The sequence below is a fragment of the Ostrea edulis genome, chromosome 1 (assembly GCF_947568905.1).
Source record: "Ostrea edulis chromosome 1, xbOstEdul1.1, whole genome shotgun sequence".
NCBI lineage: Eukaryota > Metazoa > Mollusca > Bivalvia > Ostreida > Ostreidae > Ostrea > Ostrea edulis.
In genome coordinates this window covers 96,300,897-96,325,214 of record NC_079164.1, presented here as the reverse complement: position 1 = coordinate 96,325,214, position 24,318 = coordinate 96,300,897, and the positions used below count along the sequence as shown (strand labels likewise).

Sequence of the window (24,318 nt, the reverse complement as noted above, 5' to 3'; positions counted from 1 at the left end):
GTGAATGCACGGGCAATGGAAGTTGATGTAAATAGATACATGTAGTATGTGCATGTATATATATTTATACATGCACATACTATATATTTACATTAACTTACAGTGCCCGTGTGTGAATGAGTATTTCATAGTGTTCTTGTCTGCTTGTTGCAATAATATAGTCCCGTCCAATTTTATATGGATATTTTTGTGCAAGGGTTATATGTATACAATTAAAATTGCATGGGGAAAAGTTTAGTAATGCAGAGCTCTAATATCTTTTATTATCTCTCATGTTTTTTAGACATTTATTCACAAACACATAGGCCTACACATAAGAGTTTATAATTACTATATATATTTAAAAATTAATGCCATGCCTTGGCTTTTAAGTACATTTTAAGAATCATGACAAACAACACTTTTTAAGATACAATTTTCTGTTTTATTGTTATATTCATGGAATAAAAATCCCATCCTGTGTTTTATTTGGGATATCTATTCCCATTCATGCTCAAATAGGATATTTACTGCCATTTCATGTTCATTATGGGACATTTCCTCCTATGGGACATTGTATCCCATATTAAGTTTAAATATGGGAGTTAAAATCCTATGGGAGAAATTATATTTTTTCTCCCATAGGATTTTTTGTGGGAGTGAAAATCCCCCAAGTGGGATTAAAAATCCCTCCAAAATCCCATGGGATTTTTTGATTTCAGGTGAAATATCTTAAAAACTACAATAGGTGCAAGTGTAAATGTTGGTGCATGTCTTGTGAACATAAAATCCCATCTTTTTTTGTGAAGGGTTTATTTGTATCCTTAATAAAAGGGTTGGCGAAACTCCGGACTTTTGTCGTGTCCAGAGTTAAATGTCGCACTGTTTTTAGTTGAATTCGTTGAGACTTAGATGCATCGCTGAGAGAGCTTCTGGATCGAGGTCTATTGGAACCACTTGCACGTGAAATAGTGTCTGCTGCATCCAGTAGAGCGTCCTCAATGCGGTTCATCAGTTGATCTATGATGTCTTCTCTTTTACGGTACCTTGGTTCTTGGATCGAGTATTCTTCGTTACTCTCTGCTGTATTTGTTCTTTTGAGAAATGAGAGGAAGTCATTTGCACAATCACAATAAGTAAGCTTAAGATGTAGAAGCTCTGCTTTTATCTTACACAATTCTTTATAGTTATTTTGTGTAATAATTTCATCTATGTCAGCTATGATTTCTTCAATCTTTATCCAAGCATTTTCTTCCTGAGATTTATAATTTTTCAAAAAGGTAGAAAATTGAATCAAGCCTTTTTCTGTCATGGTCTTCAGTCGACGTTTATCCTCAGATTCCTCTGTCCGTTTGTGTACATCCTCACTTTCCTCAGCGTTGACATCCGCCGGTTTTCCTCCAGTTGCTATATTTAATCACCAATGTCAGCAATATGTCACAACTAGCTCACGGTAGATTTGCACATACCATATATAAACAAACATGTCACTGTCCAAGGAACACAGGAAGTATCACGGAATCCAAGGTGATGGTACAGGTAAGGAGAGGATTAGGTGGTAAGCCCAGCTTCACAGGTATCTGACATCCGCGGAAGAACGTATTATCCCCAGGATAGGTCCGTTGTCGATCCTCTATGGGTGGTTGAGGTAGAATACTCACGATTTTGTTACTGTTCTGCCACAGCTCTGTTTTGTCAGTAAAAAACGCCCAGCAGTTTTACCTCTTTATTCATGTAGCAGTAATTACGGTAACAAACTGAAATACATATAAACAAATTCTGCTCACACATATATCAGAATAGTTGACTTAATAAATTCAGAATTTCACATTTACTTTAGAAAAAATATAATTCAAATAGCATAAAAATAAATAGAATGAACATACATCGCTGCCCCTTTATACCGCAAGATCGATGGAAAGCGTCGCAGACGCTGTGTTGGGAAAAATGACTCCCCGAGTCTGTCCTCGGTGCACGAGAAAAAATGTTTTAATGTTCAAACCGGATGTAATCACTATTAACTAAATAAACGTTTTCCGGACGACCCAACGAATTCCGGTGGCGTCACAATGGGCACTATCCACTGACTAAAGGAGTAAACATGTAATAAATACATGCACATGTGTATATATATATATATATATATATATATATATATATATATATATATATATTATATAGGGATAAATCGATAGATAGATGCAAGGTGAAGATAACGAACAGTGATCAATCTCATAACTCCTATAAACAATACAAAATAGATAATTGGGCAAACATGGACCCCTGGACACACCAGAGGTGATATGAGAGATGAATAGATAAAGAGGCATACTTGTACATTATCATATGTATACGCAATAATTATTCTATCTGTATCATATCCAGTCGAGCAATCTGCAAGACCGTGCAGAGCACGGCAACTTTTGAAAAGGCTTGATGTAATCAGTAGTGGAACCAAGTATGATGATGTTGTGCAGCAGGAAATTCTTGCTCCATTACAAACGCTTCGCAAATCAAATGTTCTTATTAACACGAGACCATTAACTAAATTGCAATCTTGCCAGGAATTTTCTTTGGACTTACTGGAAGAGATAGCAGAGCGGTATATTTTTCATGTTTACATATTTTTGTTAGCAATCTTTCCTGAAATTAAAAAGAAACAAGTATTTAAAAAATAACGTTAGAGCATGTGTTTGACTCATGTTTATTTATGAAGTGTCCCCTTCCTGATGAAGATACGTATTCAGTTAGTTGGCAAGGTGCAAGCGACAAAATTAGGACCACTCACTGCAGTCATTGGGATTATTTTGTTCCAGTAAAATCATATGGCCTCAGCTTTCCAAATACTTGTATCCCTTGTTTGCTTGAGGAGTCAGATGAAAGACAGTGTTTGTTTACAATTATCTTCTGTATATTGATCTTGCAATTCATAATTGATTGATTATTAATAAGTATATAATTAGTGGAATTACAGTATTGAAATGCATGATTATTCTGTGTTTGATATCACATAGTTTCATTTTGTCAAGGAACTATGTCTCCCCTCTTCCATGTGGACACATATTGTGTTTGTACTTTCTGTTCGTCCGTCTGTCTGTCACAATATATTGTGAACGCTTCATCTATACATGGCTTATCGGATATACTTGAAGCTTTGTACAATACTTCATTGCCATATGTTAATGTGCATATTGTCGGGACGGCAGGATCTAATTATTTTCCTAAAAGTTATGGTGGATCTACGTGGGATGGAGGATGTAGAAAAGCTTGTAAACACTTCTCATTCTATATGGTTTATCCGATAGACTTGAAACCTTTCTCAATTATACTTCAGTGCCATTTTCAGATGTGCATGTTGTAGGGAGAGGAGGATTCTACTGTTTTCCTTAATGAAAGGTGAAGATAACGAACAGTGATCAATCTCATAACTCCTACAAGCGATACAAAATAGATAGTTTGGCAAACACGGACCTCTGGACACACCAGAGGTGGGATCAGGTGCCTAGGAGGAGTAAGCATAACCTGTTGACCGGTCACACCCGCCGTGAACCCTATATCCTGTTCAGGTAAACGGAGTTATCCGCAGTCAAAATCAGTGTGCCAAGAACGGCTTAACAATCGGTATGAAACACGTCAGACAGCATTTGAGCCAATGAGAGGTTGTATTGACGAACTAGATCGTTATACGACCATAGAATTTGTGAAATGCTGACTTCAATCGAGACTGTTGAAATCCCTGTACCATCAACTTGTTTGTCAGTAGCTTACCTCGATTTAAAGACTGACTTTAAACAGAACAATCTCTTGCATATCGAATCAGTTGAGATATATAAGCACCATATGCAGGTGATAATGGAATATTGCTACATAAATATGGGAAGTTGACGATGGAGAAGCTAAAATAATCCCGTTTGTCATACAGTTGGGTTGTCAGTTTGCCATTAATGTCTACTTTTAATAAAATATCTTAAGTATGAAGCAGAAGTGGACGATTCTGTGGTGTCCTTTATTTCGAGCTCACAGGGATATATCAAATCGACATATGAATGAAAGTTATTATTGTTAATAGACAAAACGTCATCAAAATGTCGAATTGAAGGCCACAGCGAGAGATTTTTTCTTCTCACGTAGAAGTTTTTGAATAAATTCTGCTTCATATGAATACAGAAACAGGTCAGCTAACAAGGGAGCACAATTCGTGCCCATGGGGATTCCAACAGATTGTTCGAAGACCTGATCACCAAAGACCACGAAGATATTGTCAATGAGGAACTCTAGCATATTTTTTATTTCAACTTCAGAGTACTTGTGCGTGGAATCAGAGTGGTGTTTAACAAAGTAAGTTTTTGAATGACTGATCACTAGATATGAATATTTCCGTTTTTGTTGAAGAAGCAACTGTCTATGATGTCAAAAAGTCTCGTCTTTAATTTATCGTGAGGAATGCAAGGCATTGTTGACATGCATTAGAAATATTTTCAACAAAGAATTAATTAAATCAATTCATTGGGCACACTGTTTTCCCCTATAATAGCTCTAAAACTTCATTGTAATTTCGGATTTCAAACATTTCGGTTGAGCATCACTGAAGAGACATTATTTGTCGAAATGCGCATCTGGTGCATCAAAATTGGTACCGTATAAGTTTTACATTATGACCCCTGGGTCGAGGCCTCTGCTGGTGGACTGTTAGTCCCCGAGGGTCTCTACAGCCCAGTAGCTAAGTATTTCGTTACTAGCTTGAAAATAGGGATGTATATTTAATTGGTATTATAAAATTTAGAAATTCATTTCAAAATTAAGGATTATCTCCCTTACGCATAGCTCTTATCCTTAGATGAATTTGACTCCACTGTTTTTGGGCACACTGTTTTCCCCTATAATAGCTCTAAAACTTCATTGTTATTTCAGATTTCAAACATTTCGGTTGAGCATCACTGAAGAGACATTATTTGTCGAAATGCGCATCTGGTGCATCAAAATTGGTACCGTATAAGTTTTACATGTAGCTTATTCGGAGGGGGGGGGGGGCGCTGAATCCAAGCACCTGCGAGATCATCAAAGATGTGCATGTGGTAGATCTTACGAATAAATAGGTTGATGCCTTCCTGGCAAGCAGTTAATTACACTAATGCAAAGGGGAGATGTGAGAAAAGGTTACTTTTAGAAATTCCCGACTCAACCAAGTCATTTGGAAAGAATCCACTACGTAAACAGTGGATCCATTATTTGCGTAATGACAAGTTGAGGTTCGAGACATTTGTATGAAGAACGTGTACCGTCTGCCTGGTCTGCGACTCGACTGAACGTCTTCTTTTCTCAATTTCTTCTTGCGAAAGAACGGGCTCAAATCTATACGGCTCCAAACTTAACTGTTCGTGACTTGTCATGTTTACAGTACTGCTGATGAAATAAACCGGAATAGACGGTGTGACGTCATAAATTAAAACTCCAATGGCCACTCTCTTAGCGGCGGGTAATTTAAAATACATGATATATTAAGATTGATTTAATTGTTAAACAAGGATTTTTGTAGTTAAAGACTGTCAATTACGACATCAGTAAGTGATACTTTATTCATAAAAGCAACTATGTGGTTAGGGTTGCCTTTCCCTTTAAGTACCTGAAACATAACCCAATGATCAAAATTGCAGGACACAACCTTGATGTTATGGTATGTAAAAAACATGTTTGGTATGAATTCAATTTTAATAAGGACTTCAAATGATGGAACATTACACTGCCTATGAAAGTGGATGATATAATGTTTAAGGTCATTGTACGAAGGGATTGATGCTATACATGTTTATGTTGCAATATTTTCACATGTTTTATTGGTTCTGTACACTAGGTGAGATCAGAACACCTTTCTTTATGATATTTCCGAGAGTTGCACAACCAACGTTAGGATTATCAAATGACAAACCAATACTTGCAGTGCTACAAGAACATGATTTTATTTTGAACGATACAGAAAAAACCCAGATGATGCAATGCTACAAGGTATATAAATAAAAATAAAATCCCTACCTACCTACCCTATTTTTTAAGGGAGTGTAACCGGAACCACACATATTATTTTATTTGGCCTAATAGGAGATGGGTTTATTTCTTTTCATTTTCTTTTTTGCTATAAATGAAATATGTTTATTCTAGAATTAAAGGCTCTCAGGTGACATGTACAGTTTAACTAGTAATTGATTACACTGAATTTGACATCGTCTGTTGTCAGTGATATTTAGTATGGAAGGGTAATTAAGTATGGCGAAGGAGATGGTGAGCTTGAACTTTTCAAAATGGCATCCTTTTACAATTATTTCTTGTTGTGAATAATTAACATAACACTTTCTGGCCTTAAAAAAAACCACGTAATTCAAATATAATTCTCATTCAATAATTATGAATTGAAAGTGGTCTACAGCAACATTCTTTAAAGGTCCTGATAAGCCGTATCTTGAAGGCAGAGGATGGATTTCGGTGGATAGAGGCATTTGAAGGAAATCGTCACTTTGAGTACTCTGGCCAAATGAAGAAGAAATCAAAAGTTGTACAGCTCCCCATCATGCTAAAGAATGAGACCAAGCATGAAGATTGCCTAAGTATTTTAGACGAGATTGAGGAGACTGTTACAAGTCATTTTATTGAAGCATTTGGTAATTTAACGTGAAAATTTGTTTTAAATTAGTAAACTCAGGTGACTTATTGCAATTAGTTGTCGTCGTGCGTCATCTGTCGTGCGTTAACAATTGAACATTTTTAACTTCTTGATAACTACCAGTCCAATTCTTTTCAAATTTGGTATGAAGCATCTTTGACAATTTCAGGACTTCTGCACCCCTGGGGCCTTAAGGGCAGTTAAAAACTGCCCAAAATTGACCAATTTTCAAAAATCTTATTCTCAAGAACCACACATGTGCAAGAAAAATAAATGCATGATGATGTAGAGTAGGAATGCGTCTACAAAAAGTGTAAATTTCATGATCCAAGGGGTATCAATATGGCCATTTATTAAATGTGTGAACAATAGACATTGTTAAATTCTTCTTTATAACTATCACTCCAATTCTTTTCAAATTTAGTATGAAGCATCTTTAGTGATCGATAAGGCCTGTGGGGCTATTGTTAAGTTAATTTACTGTTGAACACATAATTAGACCAAACTGTATTTTTCAATTCAAATCATTTAGGAAGTGATGAGAAACTAAAAGATCATCCTATAGTCATTGGAGGGGATCAGTTGACCAGATGTCGTTTATAAGAGGCTAAGGCCGTTCGCTCTTTGTCAAGAAATCCAAAGCAGCGCTTTGATGATCAGGGATGTGACTGAAATTAGAGGAAAACTGGTCCAAAAGGGAGGAAAACACTTCACCCTACCTGGAAAAATATCATTTTCTGCCACTTTAGATCAAATCCAGAGTGCTTCATTTTTTCGAAAACTGAGCAAATCAGAGGATTTCCTCTGAAAAGAGGAAAAATCACACCCCTGGATGATGTAGGAGAGATATTTATTGAATTTTGGCACTTGAAGCAAAACATTCTACAGGTATTGTTGGCAGCACACTTTGAATTTTAAAAAAAACCTTCTTAGTATGTATAATACACCATAAAACTTGTATACCTTTACTTAGTCTTATACTCGACTCAAAGGTTGTGTTTGACTTAGTCATTGAGGGTCATTTCCTTATGGCAGATCAAAAACCAAAATGTTTTAATTCTGGTCCAATATTAAACAATGCAGGGATTGTAGACATGTGCATGTTTAATTCAAAATTTTCTTTTACAGAAAGCATTTAAAGTGCTATTTTCCATGAAAAGTTGTCGAGAGCCGGGCTCGTTATCATTCTTCAAGTGCAAACTGCAAAGAAATGACATCACAGGAAAAGTCAAGGGGAAATTTAAGCCTCACTTTGAGTTTTTGTTATTAATAGGCAAACCATGATTTTGGAATTGGTTAAAGAGTTCTTTTCATGTCAGGATGGAGTTCCAACTGAGAATATCAACATCGTAGACAACATGACAAAATCTGAGAGAGGCAAAGAAATTGAAAATGCTCTAGAGAAATTTCTTAGTCATTACCAGTAAGTTTTGATATATCTTAAATATTTACTTACTTTCATAAAATGTTTGATTTAAGGGGTCAACTGTTGAACTTCTTGAATGGGCCATACCCAAATCCAAGCACAAGGGATGATGAATAGTGTGATTACAGAAGTTGATCCAGATAAGTTGATGCATTTGGTTTTTCCACATCTTCATGCGTGTTGTCTAGCACTTCTTTACACAAGCTTCATGTGTCATACAACGTAACCAAACTTGTTTGGTGGGTTTAGGACTCGGTGCCTCCATGTATCCTTATTACTGCACAATTTCATTTTGGTCACCTGAGTCACTCAGTGAACTGATACGCAGGTGACCGATTAGGCTTGTGGTCCTCTTCTCTTATGTGTCTATTTTATGTGTTTGATAACCATTACTTGTTCTACCTGTGTTTCATATGGGGACTTGTGGGTTCAATTTCCATCACTACCAATATGATATCATTTGGTCAAAAGTGGTGCTTTTGGAAGGTCCCTATGAATTTTACTATTAACCACCCCTTTCACTGATCTCTTCATACCTAATACAACTAATATACACTCGTATAACAATCTGTTAATAATTTGTTACTAATTAAAGGTAAGTGTTTGAACATGATCACTTTATAATAATGCAGTTTGATTTATCATACATATCTGATAATATCATACATGTCATTTGCAATATTTATTGAGCAGCTTCTTGCAGTTCGACTTGGAGAACCATTGTGCAGTTCCCTCAGATCAGTTGTATGCCTACTGCCTCAACCTCTGCCACTGGTTTCTACTTGAGGAAACAGCAAAGACGGGCAACATTCATCAGGTAGTACCCAATCTAAAACAGCCATTCCTTTCCTATACTTAACGTCATCTTAGAGTAAATACATGTTCGAATCCATGGATTTCATATACAAAGTAGAGTACACTCTGTCACCTTTGATGAAACTCCATATATTGGAATCATGCTTTGTGAACACTAAAGGGGAGCAGATGGAAATGTAGAGGCCGATTTGGTTCAAGAACACTCTGTCAGAACCCAGAAAGCTCTCATTCGATAACTGGGGGCAAACAAGACAGAAAAGACTATACTGAGAACGGCTTCTGCAAGGGTAGCTGTCGATGAAGTGTGCAGAAGTTTGGAAATTAACCTTCAAATTAAGCCTAAATCATCAAGGCATACCAAATCTTCATCAGCCGAGGACAAAGAGGTTGTTAAAAATATCTTAACGTCCACAAAGCCATTCGACATACGGCGGAATAGAAGTGTGGGTTTCAGCAAACTTGGTGAGACACCAGTCTACAACACTGACAGGAGGCAGATGAAATTCGATTTAGAGATAATGAAACATTGCGTTATTCAATTTCATTTATAGTTTAGAGGTACACATTAGATGAAATGTGGTAAAATTGAAATTAGACACCCCCCCCCCCCCAAAGACTCAATAACAAATAACCAAAACTAACAACCATCAATTCCTTTCGTATATATGAAGGCATCATGATTGTGAATTTGTATAAATTGATGATTAGTTCCCACACTATTTGAGATTGTAAAGGTTTCATGGTTATGCGAGAAAGCAACATGACACTGCACATCCTTTTTGAATTTCATGAACGAAGTAAATAAAGTGAACCTGAAACAAACTAAGTACAAATTGACAACTGTAATTTATATTACATTTCATGTTTTACTCAGGTGACCAATTGCAATTGAGTGCGTCTGTTGGCGTGCATAAACATATGAATATATGACTCAATGTGCCTTGCGGGGGAGATATTAATCTTCTATTCATTTTAAGATTTCTTTTCTGTTAACAGTTTAGTCTATACCTAATGGGAACTAACAAGTATATTCAACAGGATCTACCATCTTCAATTTGGATGAGACGCAGCAAGACTTTCAGCATGAAAGTGATGGAGAAGATTACCTCCCTCCATTATGAACTGTCCTTCAACGATATCACTTTTCTAGAGATGGTAGATAATTGAATGTATACATGCCTCCCAACTGATGAAGCCCGGGCAGACAGAGAATCAATCAAGGGCAGAAACTCAATTGGCAAAACCGATACAAAATTCTTTCTTTGGCTCTAATATAGTAAAATTAATGAAAAACTATTTAATGTTTAACTACACTGTATCATATATATTTATATAATACAAATTTTTTTCCATTAAAAGTTAAACTTACGTCAGCCTTGCCAATGGAGTCTTGGGGATTAAATGAAACTATAAGATCCATGGGGCACAAAATTTGATGCTACCAGTGCAGAAATGAAAATCATTATCATTTTCAACAGTAATCAATTTGTATCATTTACATGTCAGATGAGAAATTATTAGACATAGCATGATTAGTTGCAAAGAAAATGAAATGCGTGTACAAACAAAAGACTCTGGTATAATTAAAGGTCTGTTTGAATTTTAATGTTGGTTTGAAATATAATCATTGAGTCAAAGACCAGGAAAACTGTTGTCAGAGGTTGTAGGCCGAGGACAACAGTTTTCCGGGTCTTCGTCACTACCAAGTTTCGACTGTTGGCATGAAGTAATTGTTTCAATGCCTAATCTGCTAATTGGGTAATAGTTTCTCATGTGACCAGAAAACAATTTGTCACGTGACTCGGAAACAGTTCCGTCACATGATCGGATAATAGTAGGTCACATGAACCATTTCATCCCTGCTCATTTTGTGTACCTTTCCCTGCTGATTAAAGTTGGAAAAGAAAAAAATATTTAATATCAATTTATAAATTACATTAGGTAATAATACTTGTTTATTCCTTTTAATGTTAATGCCTAGCTGGTCAGCTCAATAGTATACTAAAACAAGGTAAATAAGAAAGTTTTCGATCCACATCAGACTTCTCAGGTGTGTTATTCCTCCTTAAGAAATCAATAGACTGTGCACACAAGTTAATCATTCAAATGTTTAAGGTGGATCGATCCTCATGTGACTTATCAATATTAATGGTTGAAAGTGGAAAAACTGTATTAATTTCCACTCAATATAGTTTAATTTAATCAATAACCAAAGAAAATGTGTATGTTGCCACCTTTTTAAAGATATCAGACATACAAAAATAGAAGTATATATCAACATAAAATATCACACATTTTCGTTAAACAGAATAATGAAAATTGATTAAAACTTGTTGAAATTACTTATTTTAAATGTCAACAATTCAAGAAAACTGCTAATTCATAGATATATCAAAATTAATTGTGGATATTAGGGAAATCATTGTGTCATAGACATGCAGTAGAGGAAATTCCAGCATACGAGTTATTGCCCTTGACAATATTTTTTAAATTATAAATAATTGATTATCTATGGAAAATAAAAACTTTTTCAGTATCAAAAGTTTACCCAATTTTTTATTTTATTCAGTGAACAAAATTCCTCCGAGAGATATATTTCTATATTGTGAAAAATTTAATTAAATAAAGGTTTTGCAAAAACCTATGACATCACATGAGGATCGATCGACCTTAAGAGACTTTATGAGCAAAATTCCTGTGAGTAATGAGACACATCAAAGGTATAAATGAAAATTTTGTATGTCCTTGTGGTGGAAACAATCTTGACACATTGGGAATATTCAATAAATTACATATGAAAACTGTTGATGGCCTCTATCTTAAATGCAGAACCTTCACTACTCTATAGTAATAGAGATCTTCACAGAAGACACATTCACACGAGTGTTCACAACATGAACAACAAGAACAGCCAGATATTGAGCTATCTTTCTGAAACCCAAAGAATGACAGCATCTTCATCACTCAATATCAATATCTTTAGAGACACTAAAATGATAGCTGAGGGATGGTGAGTGCCATGATAGAATCTGGTGCATCCAAAAAGATACGCACAAAGTAGCTTGAAAATACAATATTCACTATATTGGATTTAAGTATGTTCTCTCCTGGTTTGAATTTTTTCAGAAGTATCAAACTTTTTTGATAAACCATTTTAACTGATACACCTTTATCCGAAAGACATTTAAAACATAAAAAAGAGTATGTTAATGTGGACTTTAAAGAATTACAGCCCCTCAAAGTTGCCCCTTTGCTGAAACTTAATTTTTCATGAAAATCACCAATTTTTACAAGAAACGCACTATAAAACAAATATTAAGGACAGAATAATCTTGGCTTTCTTTTATTTTATGAAAATTAAGCATAATTGATTATTTCAATAACTTTTACATAAAATACATCACCAATTCTACAAAAAATCAAGTATTAATTAACATAATTGTATAAAATATCACACAAATTTGAAGACCTATTTCATCAAAAAATTCAACCTAAGGAGAATATCTGTATCAAACTTTTTCTGAAATGTAGATTTGAATCATATTTTTGCTTAATTTAAATGAAAAAAATGTGTGGGGTAGTGTGCATTGGAACAAAGATTTTAACCATTTTGTGTCCCCACCCCCCTTCTTACACTGACATACATTCTAAACAATAACATCATACGTTTTGTTATAAAATGTGTATTTTTCAATTCATATTTACAAATTCTATACATTTATTTCATTATAGGATAAATAATCAGAAAACATAAATAATATATGCATATACACAATACTAATTCATTTATAACTACAGAATGTGTAAAACATATGCCCCCGCATCAGCATTTTCTAATTTCCATACACTGTGACCTTGATCTTTGACCTTCTGACCCCAAAATTGACAGGCATCTTCCCGTCTTTGCATGTATCCATATGTCCAAGTTTGGTTTGAATAGAATGTAAAGTATTTGAGTTATTATCCAGAAACTGCTTTTAACAGTCAACTTCCATGTGACCATGAGAAAGAAATCTGCACTTCCTGGTATGGTTCTTCATATGATGATAGCACAACTCATCCCTCTCATTGTGGTTACCAAATGGATGTAGCTAAAAAGCAAACATTGGAACTCAATTTCTATCAATACTGTAAATTCTTAACAATAGAACAGAATATACTATTAGGTTTACCACCAGACTGCTAATACATTAACTTCAACGAACTCCAATTTTTGTCTAGCCAGGGATTATGTTTTAATGCCTTGTCAAACAAATTGCTACTCTAAAAGAATTTCTTAGGCAAAATGTTATATATGAATTTGTTCGTGCATAAATGACTGTTTATGAAATATATGCTAAAATTCTAATCAGGATTTTTTTTTTAAATGTGCATTTTCAATACCCTATAAACAAATTTCAACATATTAAAACTTTTTGACAATTACACTTTGAAGAAATAATTGAAATAAAATTTTGATAAAATAATTTAATTTAATTATCCAAAATTGATTAGAAACAAATTATAGATCTAGTAGCCCCCCCCCCCCCCCCAAAAAAACCCCATATCTATACATGTATATATAGTCAACAAAATTATCTTTTGTTTTAACTAATTTGTACACGAATGGCGCGCCATCATTCTCTAGATGGAGAAACTCCCCTTTTCCCTTTGAACTCTTTTTAAATAATTAAATTCGCTGTATACTTTGGCGATTTTTTAAAACAATGATATAGATTACACTTTTTAATCAAAATGATGCTTCAATAATGATACATTGAACGTTAGGAGCGAGATTCGCTCATGATCGACTAGGCGGGATCGTGTGTCTGTTCTCCTTATGAGGAAGCTGTTCGAGACTGCTGTCTCAATTTTCACTTTTCTTGTGGCTGGACAATGCATGCTGCAGCGTCTGTAACCTCACGTTCAATCAAATCTTTTTACCCCTCTGCAAATGGACTTAAGGATCCTTCAGTAGCCATATTAAACTGTGAATTTCAACCACGTGCTCTGAAAAGCAAACACACTTTGCTTATATTATGGTCTAGCATGACACTTAGCAAAAGGTATTTTGAGGCAAATCATTTTGTTCCTTTGTTACTTTCAGCTTCTGAAGTTCCAGTTATTGACTTGTCTTCAGACTCTGACTTTCCACCACTTCAAACAAATCTCTCAAGAAGTCATGATTTGTCATCTACAAAGCTTGACCACACCTACTCCTCTTCAGACATTGTGCCTGGGTTATCTGACTCACTTTCCTCTCTCAAAAGTAGTGTTTGTTCTGAAAGCCCTTTAAACAAAAACTCTACTCCAGAAACATTTGGCACCGACATTGAGACTGAACCACCACATTCTTCTGATACCACCATCAGCTCTGATACAAAACCTTTGTCTCAGCTTGACCACTCCTACTCCTGTTCGGACATTGTCCCTGGTTTATCTGACTCACTTCCCTCTCTCGATAGTAGTGTTTGTTCTGAGAAAGTTTTGAACAGAAATTCTTCTCCTGAGACAGAACCACCACATTCTTCTGATACCACCATCAGTTATGATACATCTTGTTTTCAAACTTCAGATGTCCACCCTCATGATCAGTCTGAGGATTCTCCTCCTGACGATTCTCCCCCTGACCAGTCTGTTATTTCATCTGAAATTGATCAGAATGACTGACATGCTTTTAGATGCCCCTTATAGTAATCCTGATCAGAATTTCTTGCAAGGGAGATTCCTGTCCAATGAAAGGCTTTTGGAATTGGTTTGTGAGGATAATTCAGAGTTCTTGGTAAACATTCCTGAGGGGTTGAAGGAAAATGTTTTCTTTGTTTTAGCAAACAATTTTACTGTGAATGGGGATGAAAACCAGAAAAGAAAATTTGTTGATGATTGTGGGTCTTGGACAGGAAATTCACTGAAAACTGTAGAGTATATTATGAAAGGAAATTTTTTGGAAAAATTATACAAAAGCAAAGGGGTTTACTGCAAAAGTGAAAGAAGACGACAGGTCCCTCTAGACCCCCAACCTGACCCTTCAGAAATTTATGTCATGAAAAGGTATTATTCAAAATCTGCCAAATCACAAGACTACCAAAGGCGTATTACATGGTTTACAAACATTCCTGGGGACAATCAAAATTTTAAAAAATTATCAATTGTAGAATACCTGGGGGAATGGAAAGGGTGTCTGCCTCATGGAAATTCCAAAAATACAGAGCAACCCTACAAACGAACAACTGTTCAACAGCAGAAAATTATCAGGGAGGGGGTGAAACATGGCAAGCTTCCAATTCAAATTCTTAAACATGTCAATTCCAATGATCCTGAAAATCCAGTTGATTTAAAGGTCATTCAGAATGAAAAATACAGGTATGAAAGAAGTCAAAAACCAAAATTCGCTCATCAAAAAAACAGTGCAGATGATTTTCAAGTACTTATAAATCAATTACAGTCAGAGAAATTTATAAAATCAATTATTGCCAACAATGATCAGAAACCACCAAATATTATTTGCTTTTCGGATGAGCAATTGCTGGAGATGAAGGAATGTGCCTCAAATGGCTCTGTTATTGGAATTGATAGGACTTTCAATTTAGGAGCTTGCTATGTCACAACAATGGTATACACCAATCCAAATTTGGTAAAGAAAGGGAAGAACACCTCTCCTGTCATGTTAGGGCCTGTATTTTTACACTGGGATGGGGCATTCACAACGTACTGTGATTTTCTATCAAAAATTCGATCTGCTTTGGGTTTCGATCTGCAAGTTGAAAACTTAACTTTTGGCACTGATGAGGAACTGGCATTGATAAATGCCATAAAAACAACATTTCCAGGGTCAAACCACATACTTTGTTCCAGACACTTGCAAGAAAATGCTTTGAGAAACCTCACAAAATTCAATGTTCCTGAATCCCCAAAATATGCAATTGTAAATTCCATTTTCTCAAGTTCTGGTTTACTATGTGCAAACTCAAAAATCATGTATTTGGAAAAACAGCAAGAAATTCTTGAAAAATATCACGACATTTTGGCTTTTCATTACTTGTCAGAAAAATTACTTCCGACCTTGTTTGAGAAAGTGTTTCAGCCAAGACTCAGAAATTCCAAAATTCCTCATCTTTGGAAAAATAATTTCTGCGAGGCAATGAACAATAAAATAAAGTTTATTGGGGACTGGCGAGTTTCAAAATTGCCTCAGTTAATTGAACGGTTAAAGGAGATTCAGGAGTGTCAATTGATGGATGTCAGAGGGGCACTCCATGGCAGGGGTAATTTTGAACTGGCCTCACCTGCCAAACATCTTTTTGTACCCCATGAGGCTTGGATTGGAATGAGTGAAGAGCAGAGGAAAAAATGGATGAATAAATTTTTTAAATTCCATCCACCATCAAACACCCAGTCATCAACAGATGGGTCACTTACCACTCCATCCACTGCCCGCATTGCAAAACAAGAGGCCCATGGGCCACATCGCTCACCTGAGTCACTTTGGCCCATATCTGAAGACTTTCCATATATATTTGCATGTAAAACCTTAGTCCCTATTATGGCCCAAACTACCCTTTGCAAACTTGAATCTACACTATGTCAGAAAGCTTTCATGTAAATGTCAACTTCTTTGGCCCAATGGTTCTTGAGAAGAAGATTTTTCCTATATTTGTATGTAAAACTTTGACCCCCCCCCCACTTGTGGCCCCATCCTACCCCCGGGGGGCCATGATTTGAACAAACTTGAATCTTCACTATGTCAGAAAGTTTTCTTGTAAATATCAGCTTTTCTGACTCAGTGGTTATTGAGAAAAAGATTTTAACTATATATTTGTATGTAAAACTTTGATCCCCCTTGTGGCCTCATCCTACCCCCAGGGGCCATGATTTGAACAAACTTGAATCTGCACTATGTCAAAAAGTTTTCATGTAAAAATCAGCTTTTCTGGCTCAGTGGTTCTTGAGAAGAAGATATTTTTCCTATATATTTGTATGTAAAACTTTGATCCCCTATTGTGGCCCCATCCAACCCCCGGAGCCCATGATTTGAACAAACTTGAATCTGCATTATGTCAGGAAGCTTTCATGTAAATCTCAGCTTTTCTGGCTTAGTGGTTCTTGAGAAGAAGATTTTTAAAGTTTTTCCCTATATATTTGTATGTAAAACTTTGATCCCCCCTTGTGGCCCCATCCTACCCCCGGGGGCCATGATTTGAACAAACTTGAATCTGCACTATGTCAGAAAGTTTTCTTGTAAAAATCAGCTTTTCTGGCTCAGTGGTTCTTGAGAAGATTTTTAAAGAGTTTTCCTATATATTTGTATGTAAAACTTTGATCCCCTATTGTGGCCCCATCCAACCCCCGAGGGCCATGATTTGAACAAACTTGAATCTGCATTATGTCAGGAAGTTTTCATGTAAATCTCAGCTTTTCTGGCTTAGTGATTCTTGAGGAGAAGATTTTTAAAGTTTTTCCCTATATATTTGTGTGCAAAACTTTGATCCACCCCTTGGGGCCCCATCCTATCCCCGGGGGCCATGATTTGAACAAACTTGAATCTGCACTATGTCAGAAAGTTTTCATGTAAAAATCAGCTTTTCTGACTCAGTGGTTCTTGAGAAGAAGATTTTAAAGATTTTTCCTATATATTTGTATGTAAAACTTTGATCCCCTATTGTGGCCCCATCCGACCCCCGGGGCCCATGATTTGAATAACCTTGAATCTGTCAGGAAGCTTTCATGTAAATCTCAGCTTTTCTGGCTTAGTGGTTCTTGAGGAGAAGATTTTTAAAGTTTTTCCCTATATATTTGTGTGTAAAACTTTGATCCCCCCTTGTGGCCCCATCCTATCCCCGGGGGCCATGATTTGAACAAACTTGAATTTGCACTATGTCAGAAAGTTTTCATGTAAAAATCAGCTTTTCTGACTCAGTGGTTCTTGAGAAGAAGACTTTTAAAGATTTTTCCTATATATTTGTATGTAAAACTTTGATCCCCTATTGTGGCCCCATCCAACCCCCGGGGCCCATGATTTGAACAAACTTGAATCTGCATTATGTCAGGAAGCTTTCATGTAAATCTCAGCTTTTCTGGCTTAGTGGTTCTTGAGAAGAAGATTTTTAAAGTTTTTTCCTATATATTTGTATGTAAAACTTTGATCCACCCCTTGTGGCCCCATCCTACCCCCGGGGGCCATGATTTGAACAAACTTGAATCTGCACTATGTCAGAAAGTTTTCATGTAAAAACCAGCTTTTCTGGCTCAGTGGTTCTTGAGAACAAGATTTTAAAGATTTTTCCTATATATTTGTATGTAAAACTTTGATCCCCTATTGTGGCCCCATCCAACCCCCGGGGCCCATGATTTGAACAAACTTGAATCTGCATTATGTCAGGAAGCTTTCATGTAAATCTCAGCTTTTCTGGCTTAGTGGTTCTTGAGAAGAAGATTTTTAAAGTTTTTCCCTATATATTTGTATGTAAAACTTTGATCCCCCCTTGTGGCCCCATCCTACAACCGGGGGCCATGATTTGAACAAACTTGAATCTGCAATATGTCAGGAAGCTTTCAGGTAAATTTCAGCTCTTCTGGCCCAGTGGTTCTTGAGAAGAAGATTTTTAAATGACCCCACCCTATTTTTGCATTTTTGTGATTATCTCCCCTTTGAAAGGGACATGGGGCCCTTCATTTGAACAAACTTGAAAGCCCTTCACCCAAGGATGCTTTTGGCCAAGTTAGGTTGAAATTAGCCCAGTGGTTCTGGAGAAGAAGTCGAAAATGTGAAAAGTTTACAGACAGACAGACAGACGGACGCCGGACAAAATGTGATCAGAATAGCTCACTTGAACCTTCGGTTCAGGTGAGCTAAAAACCGGGACAAGTAAAAAGAGTCAGAAATGCAAAAACCACCTCCATTCCGAACAAAAAACTTAAAATTCCTGTAGCCTCATCCCAGTAATAAATTGGAAGAAAAGGTTAATTATCAGGCGTATTCCTCCCCCGCTTGACGGGTGTGTGCAGGAATATTGCTTGGTTAGGCAGGGTGTAATTTGTCATGTTTTGTCTAGAAAAATTTATGTTCCTTTAATGATAATATGCTCGAATATTTTTATGCAGTTGTGTAAAAATATTTCCTAGAAAAACATACATATGAAGAAAAAAATAAAATAAAAAGGGGCCTTCTGTAGAACCACGTCCATGTCGTGGGTCCTGGAAACACATTTATGTGGCTAAGAGTTCTACTCATTTAATGTAGTGTATCAGAATTTTGTATATATAACTTTAAAAATATGTTTTTATTTTAGATATACAATATATTATACATGTGAATGAGAGTAAAAAGAAAAACCACCAGGATATGTTTACAAAACAGTCGCATCCTAGTGTAGAAATTAAAGAATAAGTAAAAGCTAAGAAAATGCACTCATAATGTGAAAAAAATTTGAGCATTCTGTATAAAACAACATGATATAGATATTTCAAAGAATAACAGAATGAAATAAATAAAATAAATTAACACAGAAACTTTATAGTTTTGTAATTTAATATGTTTATAAAACTTTTATTTACCAACCTAGATTTCATAATTATAAATGCATAAAAATAAAAACATAATTTTAAAGTTATATACAAAATTCAGATATACTTCATACGTATATATAAATTCTTATTCAGTTTTTGTACTTAATTAGTTATTGAAGCACTATGTACAGAAATATGTGCAGATGTTTCGTTGTTTATATCTATAATCAATCGTGGTGAACTTCTACAAAGACATTCACTTTCAAAGAATTTTTTTCCATACATTATATATCCAAAATATGTGTTCTTAAACAAAACTAGATTAGAATGTCAAAAATATTCGTGGGCCTTAGACCTTGTACATAGGTGATACGCTGTTAGTAAGAGTTATCGTTCTTTGATTTTGTAAACGATCAAAATGACCTCTAAAATCATTATTTCTCTCCCCCCCCCCCTACAAATTATGTTTAAACAGTGATAATCTATACATATATGTTTTAAAACACATTCAAAATATCGTATTTAATGGTGGGACTTGTTTTCCTCCGTGGGACTCATGTGGGACTTATTTTCTCCGTGGGACTTGTTTTAGTATGACCCGGGAAGATCGCAGATCAATTTAGGTACAGATCTACATAGTTTGTAGATTTTATTTTCATAAAAAAATTCTTGTATATTGAAAAACTTACCAATTCATTCAATACTATATCAGCAGCCTCTGATTCGGGTACGACATCGCTAACATCCTTCCATTCCCCCTCTCGTCTGACACTATGTACAGTATTGTAACTTGTGTCACCATGTGCGTGGTTGTGCCTGCTTGTCTTTAATTTTCTTTGTCTACCACTCACTTGTGAGAATATCGGATTCAGACTGATCTATCACTGCCGTTTTACTTCTAACGAATCACCCATGTATGTTTCTGGTCTGCTTTAGAATAGATTAAATGCGGCATCGTACTGTGTGCGTCTTCGAGCTCGAGTTTGTTTACAATCGTAACGTCATCATGAATGTCGTAAAATGAGAAAATAAGTAAAAATTTGTCATGTTTGAATTATTTTTTGTTAGTTTATTAACATTACTTACAAATATAAACAGATATTAATGTTTTTTCTTTGTGCATACGAAATAAAACACATGCATGTATGGAGACTCACTAGCGGTAAAAGTACCACGAGAGTACACCCTTAAGAATGAAGATCCAGTGGTCCGTGTAGGCCCAACTATCTATTTTCTATTGCTTGTAGGAGTTATGAGACTGATCACTGTTCGTTACCTTCACCTTTATAGGAGTTATGAGACTGATCACTGTTCGTTACCTTCACCTTTATAGGAGTTATGAGACTGATCACTGTTCGTTACCTTCACCTTTATAGGAGTTATGAGACTGATCACTGTTCGTTACCTTCACTTTTCATGATGTGTATTTTGATTCCCTAGCCTGTTTGCTTAAGGTAGCTATTGATAGCTAGCCCCAAAAAAAACGCTCATTGAATTTTTTTCAATTTTATTTATTTTAACATTTTGACTTTATCCTAAAACATATCAAAAAATCAACAAAAGTAATCAGGTTAATTTTCGAGGAAAGCGAGATTGAAATCCCCTCTTTTGCAGCCCCAAAAGGCAAAAAATGCCACAATTGAGCAAATTAACACAAAAGCCAATAAAAATTTTATTGACACCAGAAATATTGTTTGTCATATATAGTTATGTAAATTAAACACAAACAGATAAAAAATCAACATGGATTAGAAATTCAAAATGCATCTAAGGAAAACATTGGCATGATTCGACTTGGCAATTGGCCAAATTTACCCTAAATATGGCGTTTCTCAAATACTATCAGGCATACATTTTCTGACAACAACAAAATTCTGCTCATAAAATTTCTGATTTTATTTCATTTTTACAATAAGTCAAGTAGTATCTAAAATATTGAATAGAAAAAAATATACCAAATGAGGTTTAATCTGAAACTATGTCAGATTTTGTAACCCTACCCCCTCCCTTCTAGAAATGAATTTTAAGAGATACAGTCAGCAGAGATAAACTATTGACCTTAAATGATTAAGCATTCCCAAATTACCATATTGAGCATTCAAACTCACAATACTAGAAGTTTCTATGAGCCATTTAAGAATGATATATAGTGTGTGCTATTGCAGTTGACCTTTTCGCACTCACAATGATTGCCTAAATATTTAGTTATTTTTCATACAATTTCTTGTAATATCTGGACCAAATCTATTATCTATACATATTTTTTGATAGAAATTTATATCACTATACAGTATAATACACCAAATATGTTTAAATAACCATTTCATATTTCAATAAATAATTAATATCAATGGAAAGAGACCCATGGACTGCCCATGGATCACTACATGTAAGTCCATCTGAGTCATCTTACCCTCACAGATAGGTGTGTCTTTCATAAGTTTAAGATTTCTAATTGTAGTTTCACATGGAACCAAAAACTCACTATTGGATAACTGAGAATGCATGCACATGTATATTGCATTAACTAACTGAAGTTTTCCCCAGGTGAAGGTCTATGTTCACTGTATGTATAAGGGGGGGGGGGGGGAATTAGTTCCATTATGAAACTTTTCTAAAAATTTGATATACATTTATGTATCTATGATTTTAAATTTTGAATTACAAGGAAAATTCAAACACATTGATTGAAGTTATAAAATTGATATTCTATCATGTGCACATTTTTTACTAATATATCTAAGAAAGAATAATCAACATTGAAATTTCCTTTACATCTATGTAATATTATTGTCTTTCAAAAGGCATGTACTTGTAATATACGAGTACATGACATGTACTTGTTTTCCCTTAAATTCACAATTTAGTTTAAAGTATGTTGTATAACATCCACTGCTCTGAGCTCATATAAGTGAATTAATGTTTTTCATCCAGTCCCAAATTTTGCAGTAGTTCTTTAATCTTCGGAACTTGATCAAACATTTTTAAATTTGTGGAGTTGTAGGGGTCCAGGGGATATGTCATCATCACTGTAAATGGAGTACCTGTTCAAAATATAGATAAATATATTTAAATATAGCAAAAAAGATGAATATCTGATATACTCAGAATTGTCTTTACAAATGTTTATCAAAAAAAGATATAGTACCTCTCTTGCTGTTATACTTGTTGACTCGAAATCCACTTCAACCTGCACTGGTCCTATCTAACCTCCCTCGGTCTTCAGGCTGATGCCTAGAAAAAAGATCATCATAATTGATATTTGCACAGTTAGGTCTATATTATACCATTGAGTAATTAGATTGCGTCAGACAATGTGAATTTTAAAACTGTATCTCAACACATATTCAGTTAAAATTTAAATACTGATGTTTCAAAATTATAAATTGCAATGAGATGACATGTATATATGTTTTCATAAACTGCCATAGACTTATCATATCTGTTTTATTTACAAAATGTGGGTCAAGAGAAGGGCATACGTGTAGTATACATATCTTACTTATACATAAAAACTCTATGTAGATTTCGAATTAGTGCACATGACCTTCGAATTGAAAGAGGAAGATATGAATTTACAAAAACCAATTCTGGCCAGAAGATTTCTTTAGAAAGAAACAAAAGAATATGTGAATTAAGTAACCTTAATTGTGTTGAAGATGAATTTCATTTCCTTACTGATTGCCCATTCTATGTTGAAGAGAGAAATATATTTTTTAATGGTATATACAAGCTCAACAAAAATTTTATCTATCTAACAAATAAGGACAAATTTACTTGGTTGATGATTAATGAAGACAAACCAGTAATTGTCAAATTGAGTGAATATTTAGTGCAAACTTTCAGAAAAAGAAGTAATGCTTTAAAACTGCAAAAATCATTATAGTTTATTATTCATATATTGGTATAATACTGATACTGTCCATCTACTTGTATATATACATGATTAGCAATTCATATATGTATGTACTTGTTTCCCCAACATGCTGCATCCACACGCAGTTTGCAGTCTCTGTAACCTGTAGTTAATGTTGTAAACTTTCTTTCTTTTTTGAATTTCCTTCTTTATAAAATGTCTTACTGTTATGCCCTCTGGGCCCAAAATTGGAATAAACTTATCTTATCTTATCTTATCATACAGTGCATACATTTGCCTATGAGAGGGCATATGCAGACTTGTGATTAATTTACATTATTTAAAAAGGTTTTGCCAACCTACATGTTTGTGTGAAACACGAAACTTCAGGTTTGATATATTTCTTAGGTCACTGAAATTTCAAAGTAATAGTATATCTATACTATAGTCTAGGGAATTATAATTCAACATATGCCCCCCCCCCCTTCCACTTTTTATCCGGTTCCCTCATACCCCTAGATAGTAGGTCTATACAGATATTTGTTATTAATTACTTTTATACATGTAGTTCAAGGTATGTTATTTTCGTAACAGTTATTTTCATAACGATATTATTATTTTCTTAATAAAAGAGTTGTGAGAGCCCATGTTTACAAATGTGGTATACATTTACATGACATCCGTTCGTTTACAATCACATGCACAGGTGGGAGTTATATTTTATGCACATATGGAATACATATATACATACAAAATAATACATCTACTGTATGTCGTGTTTTTAAACTTACAGATGTTATTATAAATCGCGTTGTGAAATAGCAGAGGAAATGTGAGTTGAACTTTTGAATACAAATTTATGGCATTTTTTTCACTCACCAAACGAAACTATGATTTCGTTGTCCAAGTTGAATGCATCCACCAACTTCCTCTTCTTGCAAGAAACTTTGTTTAGCCTCTCAATGACTGTATCTCTCAACATGCAGCACTCGGACATTACGATGCATCAATCAACAACTTTGTTTACGTAGCGCATCTATGTACATGGATTGGTGGTTGGTTTAACATTTCGATTAGCAAAAAGTTTCACACAGATGAAAC

The 24,318-nt window shown here is 34.9% G+C and overlaps 2 long non-coding RNA genes across 2 annotated transcripts; both read right to left on the bottom strand.

Annotated features, from left to right (window-relative positions):
* Nucleotides 1-12,203: 12,203 nt before the first annotated feature.
* LOC130046689 (uncharacterized) lies at nucleotides 12,204-20,341 on the bottom strand. Its single transcript, XR_008795691.1, has 2 exons — nucleotides 20,051-20,341; nucleotides 12,204-12,967 (listed from the first exon to the last, which is right to left on the bottom strand). It is a non-coding gene; the product is annotated as an uncharacterized LOC130046689 (long non-coding RNA).
* Nucleotides 20,342-21,020: 679 nt separating this feature from the next.
* Nucleotides 21,021-23,702, bottom strand: LOC130046688 (uncharacterized). Its single transcript, XR_008795690.1, has 2 exons — nucleotides 22,510-23,702; nucleotides 21,021-22,405 (listed from the first exon to the last, which is right to left on the bottom strand). It is a non-coding gene; the product is annotated as an uncharacterized LOC130046688 (long non-coding RNA).
* Between the last annotated feature and the right edge of the window lie 616 nt (nucleotides 23,703-24,318).